Source organism: Podarcis cretensis (assembly GCF_951804945.1).
Source record: "Podarcis cretensis genome assembly, chromosome: 11".
NCBI classification, from domain to species: Eukaryota; Metazoa; Chordata; class Lepidosauria; order Squamata; family Lacertidae; genus Podarcis; species Podarcis cretensis.
The window spans coordinates 35,991,115-36,015,248 of NC_137180.1; the positions used below are offsets into that span (position 1 = coordinate 35,991,115).

The 24,134-nt window shown below is 42.3% G+C and overlaps 1 long non-coding RNA gene across 1 annotated transcript; it reads left to right on the forward strand.

Moving 5' to 3' along the window:
• Positions 1-1,397: 1,397 nt before the first annotated feature.
• On the forward strand, positions 1,398-5,782 carry LOC307226892. Its single transcript, XR_013843663.1, has 2 exons — positions 1,398-2,056; positions 5,579-5,782. It is a non-coding gene; the product is annotated as an uncharacterized lncRNA (long non-coding RNA).
• Positions 5,783-24,134: the final 18,352 nt, after the last annotated feature.

Consider the following 24,134-nt stretch of genomic DNA (forward strand, 5'->3'; position numbering starts at 1 on the left):
GTATGCATATTATATTATCACTATATTATTCTGTACACGTTCTTTGTTGAAAATGCACAATTTGGAATGCTTTTCAGTGTTTCCCCCTAAAATACACATTTTTGCATGCATTTCCCCATGTTTTTGTGAACAATGGAAAATTGAGAGGATTGTGCATTCCGATATACACCTTGTTCAAATTCAAATACAAGTCTGTCACAGCAAATTAGGTGACTTTGAATCAAACAACATTTTCCTCCATTCCTAAACTGGGATATATAAAACAAAAATGATAAAATGTCATCATCAAATACAGGTTTAGGTCCACTGATTTCAGGGAGTTTAAACATGTCCTGTTTTGTGCTGGACTGTGGCCTTAACCATTTTAGTAATTTCTGTTTAGGGGACTCCAACCAGCTTTGGCCAAAGAGGATTAATCATCTCAATGACGACTTGGAGGATTAGGTAGAAACAAATGGACAAAATTAGCTGTTCTTGGGAGTTGACACAGTGGGGTAGCGCATAATGGGGGCAAAGTAAGAATCCTACCCAACGCCAAGCTCATAAACTGTAAAATATTGTAGTGTCTTTTATTCTCATCTTGTTTCCATAGAATGACCCAGTCCCAGCCCCCCTTCAGTGAAATTGAATCCCAAGCATTTGCTGCCCACCTAATAATTGTGGTGTTGAAAAAAAAGTTATGAAATGGAATTATCTGCAGCTTAGAAATCTGTCTCCATGCTCTGCGTGGCTTTGTGGCGAAAGGCGATCTGCTTTCGTTCAGCTGGTGAGAAATGGCCGTTGAACAATGCAATGAAAGCAGAAGCATGCCTCCTGCTCATGTGCCTGTTTGCCTTACATCTCCCCATGTTACGAATTCTGCTTGCATTTTGTACCCCTTCCTTAATATTCAAGGATTATCTTGGCTCCTCTCATGGGACAGCTTCCTTGGGGTTATGGAATAATTAGAAGAGATTATGGTCTGCTTTTTGAGCGAGGCAAGATTGATTTCTATTTTTCTTCTAGCTAATGAGAAGTTTGCTTGTTCTCATTTGATTTGAATAACTATTCTCCTCCAAGGCTCCTCACTGAACCAAGATAAAAAAGTACAATCTGCCACAAAAAGAGGAATTGCAAGCAAGGGCGATAATACAAGACAGGAGTAGGGCGGGGGACTCCAAATGCTTTTGTTAAAGCCTAGCCATAAATGTTTTTGTGGGTTTTTTTGGCAGCTTTTTGAGTTATTGACTGGGCTGGGGACTGAAGACTGGTTCACACACGCATGCTCCTCACTGGACAGCTGTGTGGCATCGCTGGAAACTGCAAGTGTCAATGGCTCATCACAGATTAAGCTCCATAGAATTTACACAGCATCTTATACAAAATGCTTTTCAACATAGTCCAATAATTCCCCTGTAAGCAGTGAAGTGATGGCCATATATTTGTGAAGCAGCCTTCACAAATCAAGGGTGGGACACCTGCAGAGCTGCGTTTGCATCAAAATCGTTACGCTCGAACCCACTCAGTCGCATCCCATTCTGCATTCATTCCACAAAGTACATACTATAAGCACAGCACAATGCACCAATTGTTGATCCTGCACAACTCGTGTTTGTTTTGATGGGGTCTGTAACAGGAGAAATGCTCAGTGAAAGGCACTTGTTTTCAGTACATAGAAGTTCTTTCCCCCTCCGATTGTTACCTCAGTTGCAGAGGCATTAACCTCAAAGGTCTTATTTTAAATTTGGGAAGAGAAGAATGAACCTGAGTTTACTTAGCATTCATGCCCTGCCTCTCTTTACAACCCGCTTTCCTGAAAAATACTCTTCTATGTCCTGTACAGAAGAGTTGGAAGATCTCAAATAACTCATACAAGACTTACCCACTTCCATATGGGGCATCACCCCATAACTCCCAGGTCAGCTGCCAATTTATCCCGGAGAAAATAGCCTCCAGACCACAAATATGGGAATCTGTTAGACCCTGGAAGAGAATGAAACACATTTCATAGACACCATGGCTCTTTGGCAGAAGCAGTCCACCTGACTGATGCACCATCTCTGGCCATCCAAATAAGGTCAGTAGATATTATTTGTAGTGAGGGACCCTTGATCTCTGGTTCTCCATTTTGTCTTGTGGACAAGTTGCTTTGTCCCCTCAATCCACAACCAACAAGATAGGTTCTGTTTGAGTGTGACACAGAGAGTTGTAGTGATAATTAAAACTGAGGCAGTTTCCTCACTCCTGAAGAAACCACCACGAGGTGACATTTACTGTAAGTGGGTGGCGGCAGCAGAGAAAGGGGAAATGGGACCCCCCCCCCGGGCTACTAGGCTACATGACATTGTGGCCCTGGAGAAGGGGCCACTCTATTGTTATACCATTCACCATCTTCTCCCTTCAAATACCCAGTGGAAGTTCTTTAAATGAATTTAAATGCAGGGGTTCTCACCCTGTCAGCTAGTATAAAATGTTTTCAGTTTGTGAACTGGAAGGATTCTACTTATTTTTCTGAACAAATATTTTTCACTTCTTAACTACATTACAGCGAATCACCATTGAAGAGGGCTTGCCAGATATTGCACAAAAGATTGTATCATCAGGTGTCCCGTAAAGCAGTGGTTCCCCAACTTCCCCCCATCCATGACCACTTGAAAATAGCTGAGAGTCTTGGCAGACCACTTAATGATTTTCCTGCCTGTTGTAGCAATTGTAATCTGCATTCTCATTGCTTCTTTTATTGGCTATGTATTACAATCTGAAATTTGCAGAGCTGAAATTGCAGTACAATGCAGTACAACGAAAGAAGTAAAAGAAGCAATAAAATGCAGTTAAAAGTTAGTGTGAATTTTGAAAGCAATAGATGTGCTGTCTTCCACCTTCAACCACAAATCCACAGACATGCAATGCGCCACCTAAATAAAGCTCATGGACTGGTAGCAGTTTGTGGACCATGGTTTGGGAAGCTATGTGTTAACATAGCCAGGGGAACATATAGATGGCCTGTACAGTGGAGTGGGACAAACTGGGTGGAATAAGCACCTAACCAGATGGGACTTCTTATTTTTCCATCACCAAACAGGATAGCACCTAGTGAGAGGATGTAATTTTTAGTAAAAAGGGCTAAGCAGCCCCTTTACCTTTAGTTTTCCACTCTAGCAAACCACAGGGGGGTGGGTTGCTTGTAAGCACCCAATTGGAAGGCTAGGAAGACCTGTTGGCATCTATACGACAGAACAAAGGCTGAGATTGAAAAAAAGGAGGGAGCTGTGACGATTTAGTCCAGAGTGGTCCACAGCACTGAAGTCACTGACTTTGGATGCTTGGGAGAACATTGTAGTGTATTTACTGGTTCGCAGTTGTAAATTTTCTTTCTTGCATTTATATGGTTAAACTTTTTGAAGCCAAAACACAAGCAGTTCAATAAAAGAGAATAATAAGGGAGTGGGGGAACTCCATTAGGATTCCCCCCCCCCCATACATACATATTTTCCAGTGAGAGAGAAAATTATCCCACTGGAGTAAGTGCTGTTGAATATGGAAATATTTCTTAAAACCTTCATGGATCAAAAATGTATGTGCTGTTTATAATAAGCGTCACATTTCTCTTCCCTCAGAAAACAGTTCAATCATACTTGAAAAGTGAAAGTGGGTAGCTAAACTGGTAAACATATGGATATATACTGACAAAGACTTAATAGGCAATTCCAAATGTACCTGGTATTTTAAAGACAAAGAGGTGTGGTGTGTGTGTGTGTGTGTGTATTCTCAAGGCACTGAAGGTTATAACCATATTGAAAAGTAATGAACACTCTGAAAGAATGGTAGCAACAGATAACAGTTCCAGGGAAATTAGAATAACAAATGCCTCCATTCTCCGTATGAGAATCATGATGATATGCTGGGGTTGCGGATCAGGCACAGCTTTGTATTTCCCTATCTTCTTTTCTCATTAATGGTGACAGTTTGTTTCAGGATTGTTAAAATAAAGAGCAAAGGCTGGGAAGGCATTTCTTCCATCTGTCACTTCTAAAGAAGACTTCCCCGTTCATTTCATTTGGCATTTTAAATGTCACCGGTGCTTCAGACATTTCTGGTGTCAGGATGTAGGAGGCCTGTCCTGCTGACAGCCTCCCCCATCGCTTACCTCAATATATTCAGCAAAGAAATGCAAATGATTGTGTTTCTGCTGAGGAGGAGGGTAGAGAAGCTCTGTCAAGCGCCTCTTTTTATTCAGCTTCAAGAAGATTATAAAATGTAGGGCACTAGGTTTGCTGATACACTTATTTAGTTGCACTGTGTATATTCTTTTGATCGCTCACACGAAACATCCACATTTTGAGGCATATGCATGAGGCACAAGGAACTTTTCTGTCTCTGCAGAACATTGTTCAGGAGCAGCCCAAAGAACATGAGAGCCCTGGACAGCAGCTGAAATCTGCACTTGAGTCGCAAGACCAAAGAAGAGTAGACCCACTGAAATGAACAGACCAAACTTCGTCGTGTTCATTCATTTCAATGGGTATACTCTGAGTAAGACCACATTGAATACCACCCCATGTATCTTCTCATGGTGTCCATGATGCTTTTCTCCACCCTATACAATTTCTCCTTCTTATTCTTCTCTTCTCACCCACCTCTTTCCTGTGCTGAGTAACAATGCTTTTCTCCCAGGCCTACCAAACTCTCCTTTGACACCATGATACTTTCTGCCCCCTAAGTAGCCCTGAAGTTCCCACACGGCCCCTTTCTCCTGACATTATCTTTTTTTTTTGCTCTGAGGATCCAGCTTGCCACCCTGCCTTCCTCTCAATATTTCCTTCCAAACCTGGAGATATTTAGGAAGAGCTTTCTGTGGTTGCCTAGCAACCATATCATGTCAACCCGAACCAAGCTCTGGGGAGATGCAGCTAATCTGTATGCTTAAGATGGCAGCCAATTTTCCTGCATGAATTGCCCATCAAGCAGAAGCAGCACGACAACAATGGCTCTCAACAGTTGACTTGCCCTGACTACTGAGGGAAGATGAAGCCCTTTCTTCCCATTTGCTGGACACACCACAAAGCATCTCTTTACAAAGCTTTCTATCCACAAGTGTGTAAAGTTACATTTCTTCACAAAGATTCATTCTGAGGGTGGGGGAAAACCTAGACAGTTAATAATGTAGTTTGAGCTAGAAAAGCATATTGTTCCTTTAAAAATAAATCACAAAGGTACAGTAAGGCCAGATCCAACTTCGTTACATTGGTGGAGGTGACAAAGCCTGATAGGCCAGGCATCAACCATTGAAACAGCAATGGTTTCCTCCATCTCCTCCCCACACCCCTTTCCAGTTTCCAATTACCTTCCAGAAACCCATCTGGTAGAAATGGAACAATAAATTTGTATACAGTCTTGTCATTTTCCTCATTCAGCCATTTCCAGGATCCGTCTCAGCAGAACAGAGCCTGGGGAATTTATTTCAGACTGCTCCATGGAAAAAAAGGGAGGAGGGGGGTGAAGAATTAATGACAGTTGTTTCTGTTTGGTCAAGACTTGGCTCTGTTGCCTTTGAACTGTGTCTGAAAACCAATACCTTTCTTCTTTATTTTCCCCTTAGGACTGTCATTTGGTCTGCTTTCAGGTGCTTAATGAGAAACAAGCCTCTGTCGACAGAGTTTAAGGGCCATGATTAACTGGCTGGTTGACTGGCTGCTGGGTGCCTATTGGGGAAGTGAAGGGCTGCTTGTCTAGCGTTGTGCCTCCTCAGTGCCATGCGACTGTTCCCTGATGCCGCAAAATAAAAGTGACATTCCTCACCCCACCCAGTTCCTGTTTAAGCTTTTCTTCTCGTTTGCACAACACTTTTAACTTTTGTACCTGGGAAAGAAGCCTCGCTTTATCAACTCCATGCTAAGCTTGGCCCTTAAGATGTTGTAAAGGGGAAGCCAGCGGCAGACATTTTCTGGGAGTGATCACTCCCATACCTGATCCCGTCCATAGATGCCCATGTGTTGTCAATTACTTATTAAAGCATGTTTATCATTCTCTCTAAAATAGCACTCTGCTAAGCTAACAGTGACTTGAAGTTTCTGGCTCAGATCACTTGCTTGGGTGATGTGCTCTGCATGCACTTTGAATTCTTGCCTTGTGCTTAAGAGAGTCTGTGTACTGGCCCAGTAAACGCTTCCGCTGCGCAACCAGCAACAGTTCTCTTTGCAGAGCATTGATTAAGTCCAGTGCAGAGATTCTTGTTGCAGTACAAGCTTCAGAGTCTCAGCAGCAAAGAAATAACGACACAGGGAAGCCTGTCTTTCCAAAGACAGGTTTATTGCAGAAAGATAACAGAAACACCTCCGGAGCTTTCAGACATTTTTGCTTCACGCCCCCACAGGCAGAGAAAACAAACACTCTTTATATACTGAGCAACTTAACAACTTAACGAGCTTGACTACTTAAAGTCACATGACATTGCTAACTTGCCAGCGTCTTTAGGTTTCACACCCTAACAGTGCTCATGATGTGGTTGTTTGGGTTGCCATATTTCAAGAAGTGAAAATCCAGACACAAACAAATTGTTGACCTTTTTTTTTATAGAAAATTTCCAAAGTTGTTGAGCTTTCTTTAGAAAAATGCCAAAGTTGTTGAGCTGCTTCGGGGGAGGGGGGTGAACACATACCATAATTTTTCCAGGACTAACCACCGCTTTTTGGAAATTTCCCCCACATGTCACTTCCACCACTTCCCACATTTTCCTCCAAGGACCTCAAGGTGGTGTATATGGTCTCCCCCCCAATTAATTCCCACAACAACTCTCTGTGAGGTAGGTTAGTCTTAGAGTCAGTGACTGGCCCAATATCACCCAGTGAGCTTGGCAGCCAAGTAGGATTTTGAACCCTCAACTCCTTGACCCTAGTCCAACACTCTAACCACACCACCACCCTGATGCTCATGAATGGACATATCACTTGGCAGTTGGGAAGCACATTCAAAAGCATTTTCTGTGGGCTTCCTGCCCTTTACCAGTGGGCCCTCACCCATAAGTGGCAAGTCTTGACTTTTATTTCTAACAAGCTCTGCTCTGAGGTCTGTCCCAGTACTGGTATTGCTTCTTCCAAAACAATGTAATCCTATCTAATCCAAATATTCAAGATATATATATATGACTAACTTTTATAGCAGAGACTTTGTATTTATTTCTTCTACTGAGTCTTCTCTTCTCTGTAGTTTTAGGAACAAGAGTGCTGTTCATTCTCCATTCAGCTGAGTGGTGCCCATATCTATTTTCTCATTATGTTGATCCAAGGTTCACCTACAACTGTTAAGTGAGGAAGTTCTTAGACATCAAGGATTCTCCTTGGACTTGGATGACTGGGATTTATGACTCTCAGAGGATTAACTCCATTTGAAACCTAGCCAACAGTTTCAAAAGGTGTTCATAGAGCTAATTCCTTTGTCAAACTATAAATAAAAGCCAGCTGTTCTGTGGGGCTTTAGACGATTTCCATATCTCACAGTAATTTTGTGTGCTCACACCTGCCTCATTCCTCTTTAGTTATTTTCCAGCTGTGCATCCTATTTAGTAAACAGATACCTTTTTTTATTTGAGAAAATATATATTTGCAGGCTAAATGATATTACTGCAAATCTACAGACAGAGCACAATTTTAGAAGAGGGGAGAATGATGTTATATGGTACTTAATATGTGCATGTTTTAAGGCTCAATTTCATACTAATAAAGGAGGGAATAACTGCATGGCTCAAGGTAATGAAAAAGCCAGAGGTGACCAGAACAATAACATTTAAATGGAGCAAATATGGAAATTCAGTCAAGAGGGAGCTATGAAAAATGATTGTTTTTCAATCAAGAGAGAAGCATGAAATATGTCTTTACAAAATAAAGTTTACTGCCCCGATACACCACTGAAGTAGCAATATGTCCATTATCGTGGCATAATCTTGCAGGTTGTTGGGTTTTTTTTAGATTGACAACATTCGATTCGAGGATTACATTCAGCTTTACCTTACCATACATGTAAAGTGTTTTGGCTTTGTACATGTTATAGCCAACCAGGAGACTTCACAGTAATGTTGGCCCAGTCCAATGGCTTTGGGCTGGGTCTGGGGGGTGGATGGGATGTAGCTCATAATTCTTAAATCACTACAAACACTTGAAAAACAAACAAATAAATGTGCCTTGTGGCTCTATTCTTTCATGAGAAAGGCTTTGGAAGTATACCCTGAGGAAAAATATATACCCACTGCCTTGTGGGGCATCTTCAGGAGAAGAAAAGGGCAAAGGGCAAACCCTACAGAAATCCAGAGTGGAGTCGCTAGGACAGTTGGATGGTGCCTTGTATGCCTCCTCCTGGCAACACCTGCAGCTAAGTTGGTGCCAAGTTGGTTCTGCTTTCCTTTGGCCCACATCAGCAAGGCCATATACACTGCCCAGGTTTGCGCCCTACTAGAAAGGTTAACTCCATTGTTAACCAACAACAACCACCCCCATATACAGTGGTACCTCAGGTTTAGAACTTAATTTGTTCTGGAGGTCCATTCTTAACCTGAGGTACCACTTTAGCTAATGGGGCCTCCTGCTGCCGCCGCACGATTTCTGTTTTCATCCTGAAGCAAAGTTCTTAACCTGAGGTACTATTTATGGGTTAGCAGAGTCTAACCTGAAGCGTCTGTAACCTGAAGCATCTGTAAACCGAGATACCACTGTACCAGAAACAGCTTCCCCACTCTAAGAAATTTGGAGAATATTGCACCACAAGTTTTTAACCTCCTTTACAAATCATCTCCCTGAATACAATACACATCACATCAATTTATTCATGGCGACCAAAAGAATGCTATTCAGCAGAGCATCGCAGAGATAATAAATGATGACATCCATGAAAAATCCTAAAGTTGCTGAGTCTGAACAAGAAAGCAACTTGTATAATAAACTATTCTATTAAATTACATTTCCTCTCGACTAGGAAACAGGCTCACACCAATCACATGCTTAAAATCATTACTAATTCATTTTAATTAATGTTTCCAATACTTGTGACAAGCAGGCGATCATTAAAGCAAGGGAACCCTGGAGCTGGCTGCATTTCTCATGCTGTTCATATTTCATGCTTTAAATTTATTATACACCCCATATTTCTTTACTGAAAAACATACAACATGTGCCTTGCATAAAGGTTCATTTGCTGCATCCATTAAACACCACACGCCCCATGGTATGAAATTATCAATAGTGGGCAGGAAAGAAGAAGCATGATTTATCTATATGAGATCTTGTTTCTACTCAAGGATGCAGGCAGCATAAATATTATTGCCAGGTGAAATGTGGCCCACTAATCTACTAACTCCCTTCAAAAGAGCTACATAACTGTTTCACACAATACACAGAAGCAAATCCAGGTTTGCAATGAATGTCTCCTTAGCAGGGATTAATGGTCAGTCTTGATTCTCTGACAAGGGTATCTGCGTGGTCAGGGCTGGATTTAGGTTTGATAAGGCCCTAAGCTACTGAAGGTAATGGGGCCCTTTATATGTCCAGCTGTCCTTTGTCAACAAAAAATTGTCGCTGTTTTTCTGTGTTGAATATATGTTGTATGGTAATTTATGGACCTAATAGGTATCTAAAGCCACTTGCACATAACAAAATACACTGTTGCTGTATGCAGGTTTTATTTTATTTGTTATTTATCTTATATTTTGGAAATGTACATCCAGGGTTTTCCCCTTTAATTTTTTGGGGGGCCCCCAAGAGAGTGGGGCCCTGAGCTATAGCTTGCTTAGCTTATATGTAAATCTGGCACTGTGCATGGTATGTAAGTTTGCAAACACATCTGTTACATCCCTTTGTATCTTTAGATATACACATTTACAAACTCTTAAGTACACAGCCAAAAATACTGTGTGGAAAAAGGCCATTTAATGACTTAACACCCAGCCTGGTGTCAACAGCATTCCCGTGTCTTGTGGGCAATTACAATGGCACCTGCCTGGTGCTCCTAGGAAAAGGCTCTGTTGCTACTGCTTCCTGTCTCCTCCTATGGGCCCCATATGACCCCCTCATATCTGACAAAATGAAGAGAGCGGGAGAAGGGAAGGGCTATCTGCCCACATGGGTGTGATACCCACCAATATATGCCTTCTCCCCCAAATAATCTGGAGCGGCTCACAGAAGTACTGTTGAACCAAGTACTCTTGGTTCAGCACAAACAAAATTCCATACTACAAATGGTCCATGGAGATCCATACCCTCCAATGTTCCTCAGATGAAAATAGGGACATTTGATCTCCTGCACACATAGATGTCATATACACATATACATCTATCACCTTGAGCCAATTACAACCTCTCAGCCTAACCTACATCGCAAGATTGTTGTAAAGAAAAAAATACATGTGAAGGAATGGATCATGTCCAACACCTTCAACAGATAAATGGAATGAAATAAAAATTTAGCTGTAAGCTGCCTCGAATTCCTGTCAGAGAAAAGGTAGGAAACAACAGCAACAACAACTATGAGAATGTTTGGGTGTGTGTGTGATCTGATCTATCCACCACTTTTAGATGTTCTCCGAGACAAGGATGGGAGGTAAAAGGAAAATCGGGGTGTTCCGGACTCAAATCAGAAACTGGGATGGCGTCTATAATTCTGGGACTGCCCCTGGAAAATCAGGACTTGGAGGGAATGGAGGTTGCATGGACATAGATACTGGGAGAAAGCTTGGAATGGAGTTTCCTGAGGTGCTCAGACAAATGCACCAGGGTCCCTTTCAAACACCAAAGGACTATCACTAATTCTGAAAGGCTTGACTCCAACACCCTTTTTGTACTTGGCTTTGCTACCTCAGCACTGTTTCAGGGCAACCAATGAAGAAGGCAGATCAGGAAGATGGTTCCAGGTCTGCACTACAACCAAGAGAATGGGATTAGGATCAAGCTGGAAGTCTTCCAAGGCCATAGTGTCCATAGCAGGGGTAGGCAACCTAAGGCCCGAGGGCCGGATGCGGCCCAATCACTTTCTCAATCCAGCCCGCGGATGGTCTGGGAATCAGTGTGTTTTTACATGAGTAGAATGTGTCCTTTTATTTAAAATGCATCCCTGGGTTATTTGTGGGGCATAGGAATTCATTCATCCCCCCCCCCAAAAAAAATATAGTCCAGCCCACCACATGGTCTGAGGGACGGTGAACTGGCCCACAGCTGAAAAAGGTTGCTGACCCCTGGTCCTTAGGCTAAGGCAAGAGGCTCACTATACGGAATAGACAATTACCAGAAGAAAGCCTTAAGTAAAGGGCTCAGTAACGTTTGAAAAGCACCCTACTAGATGATCTGCCACTTCCCTAACATGGTAGGATAATTCCAGACTAAGGAGATTATTGACAACAGCTAATTACATTTGAGTTATCTGGCCGTTCACATGGAGCAGAGAATATATTCCTTGGTTGTGCTGCAATGCAAATTATTAATGCATGCTCTCAAGTTTATCTGCTGTACATCAACACAGATTTCCCCTCTCTCTAGAAATGGCCACCTAAATTACATACATAAATTTTGCTGGTGAGCCTGTGCAATGCACTAAGAGGTGCAGTGCAATAAGAGCTCAATTATCAGGCATTGCTTCATTTCCCTTTGTATGCAAATGCATGTGCAATCTATGGGGCATGCAGATGGGGAGACCCTGGGTAGGTTGTGACACTGAGGCCCACCTGAAAGGGGTTGGGTTTTTTTTTAACCCATCTATATCTTCATTGGACGTGGGTGGTGCTGTGGGTTATACCACAGAGCCTAGGGCCTGCCAATCAGAAGGTTGGCTGTTCGAATCCCCACGACGGGGTGAGCTCCCCTTGCTCGGTCCCTGCTCCTGCCAACCTAGCAGTTTGAAAGCACAAAGTGCAAGTAGATAAATAGGTACCACTCTGGTGGGAAGGTAAACGGCATTTCTGTGCGCTGCTCTGATTCACCAGAAGCGGCTTAGTCATGCTGGCCACATGACCCGGAAGCTGTATGCTGGCTCCCTCGGCCAGTAAAGCGAGATGAGCGCCGCAACCCCAGAGTCGTCCATGACTGGACCTAATGGTCAGGGGTCCCTTTACCTTTTTTATATCTTCATTAGCATGTCCACTGACCAGAGTTTCGTAGTGTTCCTTTTTTCATCTGCTGTTGAACTTTCCTTGCTCTTTTCTCAGTTTTATACTAGTAACTATGGAAACATGAATGTCACTGTAAAGGGCAGAACTTAGCAAAAATATATTATAGAATGATTTTTGAAAAACTGCTCAAATCTCTGACGGCCATAGCAGATGTGACAAAGGAGATCTGCAATTGTTGCTTCCAACTTTAAAATAATAATAATAATAATTCAGCTTTAAGGGGCTCCAGTTACCTTTCCTATTTTCTTACTTAACTCTTCCATAGGTAATGGTAACAAAACATATGCTTTGAGTGCATAAGCCGATTCCATCTCCGGGTAAAAAACTTAGGTGCTGGCAGCAGAGCCCAGGGCACAAACCTAAGGCTCCACTCAGCAGAATGGGATAGCTGACCAGAAATAAGCCTGACAACATTCTGAAGTAAATGAGGTGATACCATCTAAAGAGCCACATAATATTACTATCTCCATAGCCTAAAATTACCTAGCTGTACTCATGGGTGTAAAGACTGAGAAAGGTTCTGGAGAACCTCTGCTAGCCCCAGTGTACCATACTGAAATATGGATAGATTAGATGAGGGTGGGGAACCCTTTGCAGAGTGAGGGCCATGTCACGTTCCATTCAGGGCCACCTTCCAAGTGGTGGGCAGGACTAGAGGCAAAAGCAGGTGAAGCAATGCATGTAAAATTTTACCTTTGTACAATTTCTACACACATTCACACAACCCTCTCTGTCCTCCATCCAGAGAACTAAGAGGCAATATCAGAGTTCAAGGACACACTTTAGCCAGACAAAAACACTTAGGGATGGTATGAAGGAAAGTTGGTGAGAGGTGAGCCGTGTTGTCATAGCCTTGTTGTTGAGCAGCAATGTGCAGAGCTGAGTGGAGTGGAAGTCGAGCCAACCAGAAGGGTCTCTGAGGTGTACTTGCCTGGAGGCTGAGTCTGCATCCAAAGTCAGGTCCAGTCCTAGGGTTGGGTGAACAGCAGTCCATGTGGGCAGATGGTCCAGGAGTTAGGGAATCCGATGATCGTGGGGTCAAGATGAGTAGGAAGCAGCAAGGTAGGACCAGAAACTACAAGCATTGTTACCAACATCAGACTGCTGCTGGAAGCTCAGCTTAAGGAGGCTGAAGCCAGCTGGTTCTCATCAGTGCCTTCCCCTCTGTGTCCTTGAAGGCTGATCAGCTGCAGGTGGGGTCATTCCACCTTCTCCCCCTTCAAGCTGCTGTTCAGCAGGCCAAGCTGACTCCCGGCCCATGACATGTGTATGGTGTGGCAAGAGTCCCCAGGGTCAGGCAAAGAGGCCTACCTACCACAGTTGACCTATCCCTGGACTAGAAAAAATGCCTTGTTACTCTGTGACTCTGGTTTTCAGCTGATCCAAAGTGGGATGGAACAGGAGCGCTACCATCATGCAAATAGATGGTAAAAGATTAAGAAACGGGTCCCCTGGTGCTTATTTGGGTTAAAAGTGGGTCCTGGATCTGAAAAGTTTGAAGAAACTTGTTCTTTGAAATACTTCTACCACTTTATCACAAATGCCTATGCAAATCCTTCATGCTTTGTTAGCCTGCTTCCTTAACCAGCCAGTTGCTTTTTAAAAAATGATGAACACAAGAAAATGTGGAGCCAGGTGAATTTTGTTGTGATCAGGCTAGAATTTCATTGGATACTTAGCAATTCCCCCATCCACAATTTGCATTGCAATTTCTGACTTGGTATTCATCCCGCACAAAAGAAAACCAAAGTGCTTAGTCCGAAACTTCCATGTGAACAATATTGATTAATTATTGACTTTGTTACTCATTGTATTTCACCAGTGCTGAACAGCATTAATCTTCAAGAACAGCAACAGCAAATTGATAACGAAGCATATTAATCTCACAGTGACATTTAAAACCCATCTTGCTCCTTTGGTGGGGAACCTCCTTCCTTCAGAATCACTTCTAAGTTTGGGCTTTAAAGTGCTGTGCTTCACGGGGATCTTTCTGCGGTGCATTTTTAAAGAGACATTTAAGTTCTCAATCCTCATATTTCTGAAGCACTCTCATCAAATTATCACAGCTCTGGGGTGCAAGAGAAATGAGAGCAATCAGTCACTATAATTAAATGTTCTATATTTTATAAGAAAACGCAGAGCGAGGGTTTAGAGCTCTACATCACTCAATATCTGCAGTTTACACCTGTCATACACTATCAAATCAACTCAGACAAGAGCTATTCTTTGTATGATTTCTTCTCTGTTTAAAAAGCTGTGTCGACAGGTGAGATGTGTACAAGGACAATCTGTCCTGTGTTCTGGATGGCCGCAGTACAGTGGTACCTCGGGTTACAGACGCTTCAGGTTATAGACGCTTCAGGTTATACAACCCAGAAATAGTAGCTCGGGTTAAGAACTTTGCTTCAGGATGAGAACAGAAATTGTGCGGCGGCAGCGGGAGGCCCCATTAGCTAAAGTGGTACCTCAGGTTAAAAACAGTTTCAGGTTAAGAACCGACCTCCCGAACAAATTAAGTTCTTAACCTGAGGTACCACTGTAATGAAATACAATGAAATACAAAAGCTTGTATTGTGCTGAGAATATGCATCTATTGTTCCCAATATGAGTGAGCATAACAAAAAGGGCAACTCTGCAAAGCCTCTAGGAGGATACCGCGTTTGCAAAATGCACGGTATGTGCAGTTATTCCTGGCAGGGTTTTGAAAATAACTGAAAGGAAATTCTGTTTCTCCCTTTTCCCCTCCTGCCCACAATCTGGCGATCAATCATCTGTGCGATAAACAATTGAAATGATGGCTCATGCAAGGCCCTGGGAGGTGCCAATAAGACAAGAATTTCTTATTAAAAAGTACTGCTAAAAGTTTGAGCATTGCAGAATAATTTGGTCTCCGCCTTCTGAAACAAAGGCGCCTCCTTTGTGCTTAATGTAGTATCTTGGCCCATTGCCTTCCCCTAACCCAATTTGAGATTTATGTTGACTATAATTTGCTACTGATTTGCCATTTGTGGTTTTTTGGGCCTAGGCGGAGGAAGCTCAAGGGCTAGGCAACAGTTGGTGAGGGTAGCACTGGCATGAAGCTGGTGGATATCCTCCATTAGTAGAATGGGAGGAAGAATATGGTATTGGGTACGGGGAAAATACTGTTAGTATAGGTAATGAGGGGCTTTCCTTTTTTCTGGCTCACCACCCAGTCGCCAAATCACAAGGAAAGCTGGTTGGTCTCCATTAAGATTAAGATCAATTACCTATTGAAACCCTTTTGGGTGCAGAGTGAGCACCCAGATCTTGGTTAAAGAGTAGACTTTACTTCTTGCAATCGCACCCTCAGAGGTGGTTGTAGAGTAAGAAAATAACAAAGTTTTATATTACAGGAAATACATAACTCTGAGAGGAGAGTTTCTAGTCCTGGTCTAGCTAACTAGTCTGGAAAACAACAGTCATGCTTGCTCCTTTGTTCTCAGAGAATAGCTTCAAGGTGACCTCTCATCTTGAGGTCCAAAACAGGATGCAACCTGAGACACATGTCTAAATATCAAAGAGATAGAGAGGTCAGCTCCAGAGGTGAAAGTTACAGCAATAGTATGGGAAGTTGGAGGTCCTTAACTATGTCTATGCAGATGCCCCCCTACTACAAAGAGAGTTGCACTCAAACTTCCAGCCGTCTCCCATTGATCCTCTCTAAAGATGTGTTCCTCTCTAAAAATAGTTAATCCGATTGGATAATATTGCTTTGGTAGTTTCCAGTGCTGAAGGGTAAAGTGCAGGTGTTCTTAATCATTTTAGATGCTCTTAATTAAAAGAAAAAATGTTTTAAATGTGTTTTGATTTTATATTTAAGTGTCTTGTTTTGCCAGTTGTGTTTTGCTGCCTGCGGCTCCTTTGAGAGGAAGGGCAGGATAGAGATCTAATAAGTAAATAAAAATTATTATTAATAATAATAAAAGACATGGTTCTCCATCTGTGTTCTTTCTTTGGGCTTACGAAAAGGGATTCCTCAGTGAGAAAAATAGTAATAGGCAGAGAAGCTTCCCTAAAAGGAAACTCATTCATCAATGATGAGCTTCCCTTGCAATGTGTAGCCACAGGGGATGTTGGGTGCGTTCCGGAGTTCATATGGGGTGACTCTAGGGCAGTGTTACCTTAATGAATGCCAGAGACTGCTGCAGTGGGTTAATAGTAACTCTTCTATTGTCTAAAGGTAACTATGCTACAGCCCTAACAAACGCATTAATGGAGACCTTCTTGTGCTTCAGTCCTAGCTCTTATTTTCAGTTCTGTACCACACCAAATAAGGTACTGCCTGTCTATTCAGGATCACATTTCACCAGGGTTTTTGTTTTTAAGGGGCTATGGGCAAGATGCTCCCATTGCGGGTCCTCCTCTTCTTCCTCACAGCTATTCTTGCTGCCCATTCACTTGCCTCTCCCTCTGGACCCAGTTGGTGCTACCAGTGCTTTTTGGGTAAAAAATGAGGTTGTTTTGATTTTTGTTGTTGAAAATTCTAAAATATTTTATTTTTAATTATTATTTTATTGATTTTCTGAATTATTACAAATTAAGCCAAATTATTTTAATTTAATACAATTTTTAAAAAACAAAACAAAACCCAGGTTTCCCACTCCCATTGCAAACACACGTCCATCTCTTCCTGTTGTTGCTACTTCATTTTTTCCCTTAAAATCCACTTAAAATCTTCGCTAGATGTAAACCATTCTCGCAGCTGCCCAGTATGTCTTCCTTACAAACAGCACCATTTTTATTTTCCATAAATATGAGCTCCTTTTCACATGTGTAGTCTTCCGAATCAATGTTCTCAGACCTGTTGTAAAGGGATATTTGGTTTATTCTCTCTTGCTTTGTTCCTTTGTTTCATTCCTTTGGTGTGGGTGCCAACACAAAATGGCTGCCAATGGGCAACAAAAAAGAAGAGCTGCTGGTACTCCCTACAGGAGAGGACTGTCACAAGGTACCTGGATAGGTACCACTTTCAATAGAGTGGGGAGGAAAAGGTATGGAGAGGGTTGTGGCGAAAACACAGGGTCCCTGGACGCTTCACTGTCTACTGATCCCTGTGCCACCACTTTATTTCTCGCTGCCACCACCCAGGCTCTACCTGGTACAATACTGAGTCCAGTCAGGGTTAAATTGGAACATAAACTTCTGTTTATTTATTGCAGTTTAACAAGCCTGTGGTTTCATAAACGGTACCCCAGAGCTGGTTTTATAGTCCCTCTGACTCCACCCCCTGGGTTCTGATTGGGTAACCTGTTTAACTATTTCACCACCAGCACTCTCATATGCTAGCGTCACAAGGGTACTGGTTCTTCTCCCTGTTTCTAGGGCTGCTTATCGTAGCAGCAACTGAGGAGGCCGCATGAATTAACTGTAGGCCCCCTTCTATAGTACGCCATGAGCCTCAGTGGGTGCCTGGCAATCTCTCTGGTCTTGAATGTACAGAGTGAACTGACCATGTGTCCTAAAACACCCAGAATCCTTTCCAGGGCTTTGGTGACAAGTCTCTGTAGAAAATAATTCCTGAATGTAGAAAGTTTGAACACAAAAAGCAGTGGCAGGATTGTGTCCCAAAAGGTCTAGCCTTTGGAACCTCAGTAGTGTTGGCCCTGTTCCTGTCCCTTCTTGCCTTTTTCTTCAACAAGTTATTTAATTTCCAGACCCATTTTTCTTATTCCCTTGGGCAAGAAAATAAAAATGGGGATCCTTGTGAGAGCAGCATGAAACATACCATATTTATTGAAACCCTGGTGTCCAGAGAGAGATAGGGGAGAAACAATTTAAGAAACCATATAAAAAAATATATAATGTATTTTTGTAGCATGTGGGGAGGGAGCGGGGAGGTACAGTCATAAAAAACAGCTGAAACAAAAGACACACATGAAATACTTATTCCAGCACACAGGGAGAAATAGAAGGAAATGAAGAATAGAGGGGATGCATATTTTTTTTAAAGGTTTCAGCACAATAATGTCTGCAAATATTAAATTAGGCTGCGTTGCCTAGGAACCACACCCTAGGTATTGGTGCATTAGGCACTGGATATTGTACTGGAGAAACCTGAACAAACCAAGATTACAGGAACAAATATCTGCACTGTTACTACCCAGTAATTAATATCTCTCTGTGCCCTGTTTTTTATTACAGTCATACCTTGGGTTACAGACGCTTTGGGTTGTGTGTTTTTGAGTTGCACACCGTGCCGAACCTGGAAGTACCGGAACAGGTTACTTCCAGGTTTCGGCGCTCATGCATGTGCAGAAGCGCTAAATTGCACTTTGCAGACGCACAGAAGCACTGAATCGCAACCCACCTGTGCACAGACGCGGCACTGCGGGTTGCAAATGTGCCTCCCACACGGATCACGTTCACAACCTGAGCGTTCACTGTTTACCAAAATTGCAGAATGAAGTCCACCACTCCTTTAAATGCCACTAACTTTAAGTACAGCTTTAAAAACCTTAAGCAGCGACTGTATTCTATTATTAGGCAGCTTGTGACACCTTAAAGACTGATAAATTTATTATGGCATAAAGCTTTCATGGAAGAGAGTCCACTTGATCAGATACCATTACACTGTAAGCCTGTAGGCAGGTCTGCCATTTAATAAATTTTTGAGTGGTGTGCCAAGAGATTTAATTGTTTTGAATTGTCCCACAATTTTCTGATATGTAAGCCACTTTGCAAGGGCTGTGCCACAAAAGGTGGGGCAATAAATACTTTATAAACAAACAAATTTCTTACCCGCCCCCAACAGGCTGAATTCCAAAACTGGAATGCACATCTTCCTGGCTGTGCTCCTACACAAGTAATCTTACCCATGTGAGATCACAAAGTCCAAAAGATGTGGTTTTTTTGGGGGGGGGGCTGTGTTCTCACATGAGAGCACGGGCCCCAAAAAGTGTGAAATCGTTCGAGATCACGGTGTCCAAAATGGCTGTGCTCTTGCACACACGCACCCCCCCCCAGGATCCTGTTTTACTGAGACATTTGGGGGGTATGAAATCATAAAAGCAGTGAATAAATGTGATAGTGAAATACAGATCCTACTTCAAATACAGCTTGGGGTTTTTTTGTTACTTATTTATCATCTTTGCATCTCACCCTTACATTTCCCTCATTTTCTCCCCGTGAGATAGGTTACACAGAGAGATTTTGACTGGATCAGAGATTGTGTTTGGCCCAGTTTCTTTGGCTACCGGTAAGTTGCGATTTCCAGGTTTATTGCTTTATCCAGTAAACCACACAGCCTTTCTTTTTCACCAGAGCACTCATTTGTAGCTATCTCTGTCTTGCCTTTCTTTCTGAGCTTGTCTTTTGCAGACTTTTTGTGTTTGCTGCCTAATTAATACACAAACAGGTAATTATTGCATTTTACCTCTTGGAGACTGCTTACCTGTAACTTCCATAATGGAGATAGCTTAGCTAAAGGAGTACAACAGGGCTGTATTTTGTCTCCCTGCTTATTTAGCTTATATGCAGAATTCCTCAAGCGAAAGGCTGGACTGGATGAATCCCAAGCCGGAATCAAGATTGCCGGAAGAAATATCAACAACCTCAGATATGCTGATGACACAACCTTGATGGCAGAAAGTGAGGAGGAATTAAAGAACCTTTTAATGAGGGTGAAAGAGGAGAGCGCAAAATATGGTCCGAAGCTCAACATCAAAAAAACTAAGAACATGACCACTGGTTCCATCACCTCCTGGCAAATAGAAGGGGAAGAAATGGAGGCAATGAGAGATTTTACTTTCTTGGGTTCCATGATCACTGCAGATGGTGACAGCAGTCACGAAATTAAAAGACACCTGCTTCTTGGGAGAAAAGCAATGACAAACCTAGACAGCATCTTAAAAAGCAGAGACATCACCTTGCTGACAAAGGTCCGTATAGTTAAAGCTATGGTTTTCCCAGTACTGATGTATGGAAGTGAGAGCTGGATCATAAAGAAGGCTGATCGCCGAAGAATTGATGCTTTTTTTTTTTTAATAGAATATTTATTAAAGTTTTCAAGAAATAATACAAAATAAACTGAAAAAAGTAAGCAAAAATAAAAAGATAGCAAAAATACAAAAAAGAACAACACAAAAATACAGAAATAGTTAAAAACACATAAAATTTCCATCACTTATTTTCTTTTAACATTTTCCAGACCTCCTCATACCTCCCTTTCTTGTATTCCAATTCAAGTTGTTAGTTCAACAAATCCTCACCATTAGTTTATACTTTTTCCTGAACATTATTTTTCATATCTCTTAAGCATTACAGCTGGAAACCACTTAATTTCTGTCCAACATCATCCTAACATTCATTAATTTTACAATATTTCTGCAAATAGTCTTTGAACTTCTTCCAATCTTCTTCCGCCGACTCTTTTTCCTGGTCTCGTATTCTGCCGGTCATTTCTGCCAATCCCATATAGTCTATCATCTTCATCTGCCATTCTTCCAAGGTGGGTAAATCTTGTGTCTTCCAATATTTTGCAATGAGTATTCTTGCTGCTGTTGTCGCATACATAAAAAAAGTTCTATCCTTCTTTGACACCAATTGGCCAACCATGCCCAGGAGAAAGGCCTCTGGTTTCTTCAAGAAGGTATATTTAAATACCTTTTTCATTTCATTATAAATCATTTCCCAGAAAGCCTTAATCCTTGGGCACGTCCACCAAAGGTGAAAGAATGTACCTTCAGTCTCTTTACATTTCCAACATTTATTATCGGGCAAATGATAGATTTTTGCAAGCTTGACTGGGGTCATGTACCACCTGTATATCATTTTCATAATATTCTCTCTTAAGCCATTACATGCCGTAAATTTCATACCAGAGGTCCATAACTGTTCCCAATCAGCAAACATAATATTATGTCAAACATCCTGTGCCCATTTAACCATAGCAGACTTCACCGTTTCATCCTGAGTGTTCCATTTCAGCAGCAAGTTATACATCTTTGACAAAACCTTAGTTTTGGGTTCTAACAATTCTGTTTCTAATTTCGATTTTTCCACCTGGAATCCAGTTTTTACCTGATGCTCCAGATGTTGAAGGTCTTCGCTGACTGTATTGTTTGCCAGACCTAGTAACAGTAGTTTTTTCCTGTGCCAGCTCTGACTTTCCTTTATCATCTGCCATAACACTCTCGTGAGAACCCAAGGTCAATCCCACGCCTGAAGAGTTTGTTTTGAAAGGGAATTTTCCAGTGGCTTAAATGTTGTTGCAACAATATCAATGTTCCTCTAGGGGGACAACTTCAGTTCACAACTCTTTAGAATTATGGTGCTGGAGGAGACTCTTGAGATTCCCATGGACTGCAAGAAGATCAAACCTATCCTGAGAGGCACAAATACAAGATGAGTGACACCAGGCTTGAGAGCAGTACATGTGAAAAGGATCTAGGAGTCTTGGTTGACCACAAACTTGACATGAGCCAACAGTGTGACGCGGCAGCTAAAAAAGCCAATGCAATTCTGGGCTGCATCAATAGGAGTATAGCATCTAGATCAAGGGAAGTAATAGTGCAACTGTATTCTGCTCTGGTCAGACCTCACCTGGAGTACTGTGTCCAGTTCTGGGCACCACACTTCAAGAAGGACACTGACAAACTGGAACATGTCCAGAGGAGGGCAACCAAAATGGTCAAAGGCCTGGAAACGATGCCTTATGAGGAACGGCTAAGGGAGCTGGGCATGTTTAGCCTGGAGAAGAGGAGGTTAAGGGGTGATATGATAGCCATGTTCAAATATATAAAAGGATGTCACATAGAGGAGGGAGAAAGGTTGTTTTCTGCTGCTCCAGAGAAGCGGACACGGAGCAATGGATCCAAACTACAAGAAAGAAGATTCCACCTAAACATTAGGAAGAACTTCCTGACAGTAAGAGCTGTTCGACAGTGGAATTTGCTGCCAAGGAGTGTGGTGGAGTCTCCTTCTTTGGAGGTCTTTAAGCAGAGGCTTGACAACCATATGTCAGGAGTGCTCTGATGGTGTTTCCTGCTTGGCAGGGGGTTGGACTCGATGGCCCTTGTGGTCTTTTCCAACTCTGTGATTCTATGATTCTATGAAGGCTATCAGCCCTGAGTGCTCACTGGAAGGACAGATCCTGAAGCTGAGGCTCCAATACTTTAGCCACCTCATGTGAAGAGAAGACTCCCTGGAAAAGACCTTGATGTTGGGAAAGATGGAGGGCACAAGGAGAAGGGGGCGACAAAGGATGAGATGGTTGGACAGTGTTCTCGAAACTACCAACATGAGTTTGACCAAACTGCGGGAGGCAGTGGAAGACAGGAGTGCTTGGTGTGCTCTGGTCCATGGGGTCACGAAGAGTCGGACACGACTAAATAACTAAACAACAACAACATTGAAAGCAGGATTGTGTATACCCTGATACCATAATGAGCACAAATAACCATGAATGCACAAAAATGAAACTTCAACACCCCCCCCCCATCAGTTGTGTGAGCTGCCTTCCATCCACATAATGTTGGCTACAACCCTCAGGACCCCAGAATACCCAGGAGGATTTGAGGGCCTCGGGTCTTTGAATCAATATGTATAGGAAGCAAAGAATGACACTACTTGTAGGTCACATTGAAGGCTACTCTACACTGGAAGCAATTGGGAGGCCGAGCAGACAGTCTCAAAGCCTCTAGGCAGGCTGTCTATAACAATATTCTTCTCCATATGCTATTTCAAGATAAAATCATATTCCTCCACCACACAGGAGAATTATAAGGCTCCATCCTGACTACGGCCAGAATATAAATAGCCAGGCTAGCGTTTGCATTCTAAAGCTAGGGACCTTGAGATAGACTAGAAAAAACAACAACTTGAAAGCAGATTTCATAGTAAGAATCTATTAGGCCAGATGTGAAATGAAAGGGAATCAGCTTGTCTAATCTCTCCAGGAAAAGCATTTCAGCACAAAAGAGCATGGACGTGAATGCCTGAGCCCAGATTGAAGGCCAGTTTCCATAGAAGGTTGTGGAGGGAAAGACAGTACCTGATGATGACTGGAGATAAGGCCAGGATAAAACATGGAGACCGGCTGAGTGTTTAACCTCCTGGTTTTATAGTCAAGTCTTATCGCTTGGAAAAGAAAATTGAAGTGATTATATAGTACTTTGAACTAAATGGAAAGACAAAAGATAACAAGTGGAGGATTAGCTTCCCCTTGAAAGTATTCAACCTTATTAAACGCCTGCCAAGGCATCACTGGAGAAGACAACTTGTTCTGCCGGAAGGATGGGGGCAAAATCCCTGGAGAGAAGGAGCTAAAGGCTGATGGTTATGATTGCCATTATTGTTGTAGATTTGTTCATCACCTTCTAAGCCACCATTTCAAGGCAATGTTACACACAAAACAATTAGAAAAATAGCAGATGCATTTGAGCCAAAACTAGAACCTTAACAAATGGACACTTGTAGTAAAACCCCACTTATCCTGCTGGAAAAGTCTGTTGGAACAAAAATATCTCCAGCTGCTCTGCTAAGTGCCGATTGTGGGCACCTGTTGAATATCAAAGGGGATGCTATTCCACAGAACAGGGGCAGCCACACTGAAAGCCCCAATCTGAGTTACTGTGGAGCAGGCTTCTGATATGTCTGGAACTTGTAGGACCACAGCAATCTACTGGGTGTATAATAGATAGGGAGGGTATCTTAAGTAACCTGGTCCCGAGCTGTATAGTGACTTATATGTTAGTGTCAACACCTTGAACTTGGCTCAGTAGCAAATTGGGAGCCAGTGCAAATCCTGCAAACAAGGTGTTAGGGAGTGAGTCTTACAAGGATCCTGATGACCATGAAAAGAGACACGTGTAGTGTAGGGACAGAGGAGAATGCAGTTCTCCAGCCAAGTAACATGTTAAAGCATGCATATATTAGGCTAAAGTGTGCATAAAAATGCATACATTTGTGAAAATGACATACAAATATGCATTCAATTAGGGGAAATTGCTTTGCAAAAATGTGCATATTAGGCAAAAGTACATACAGGAGA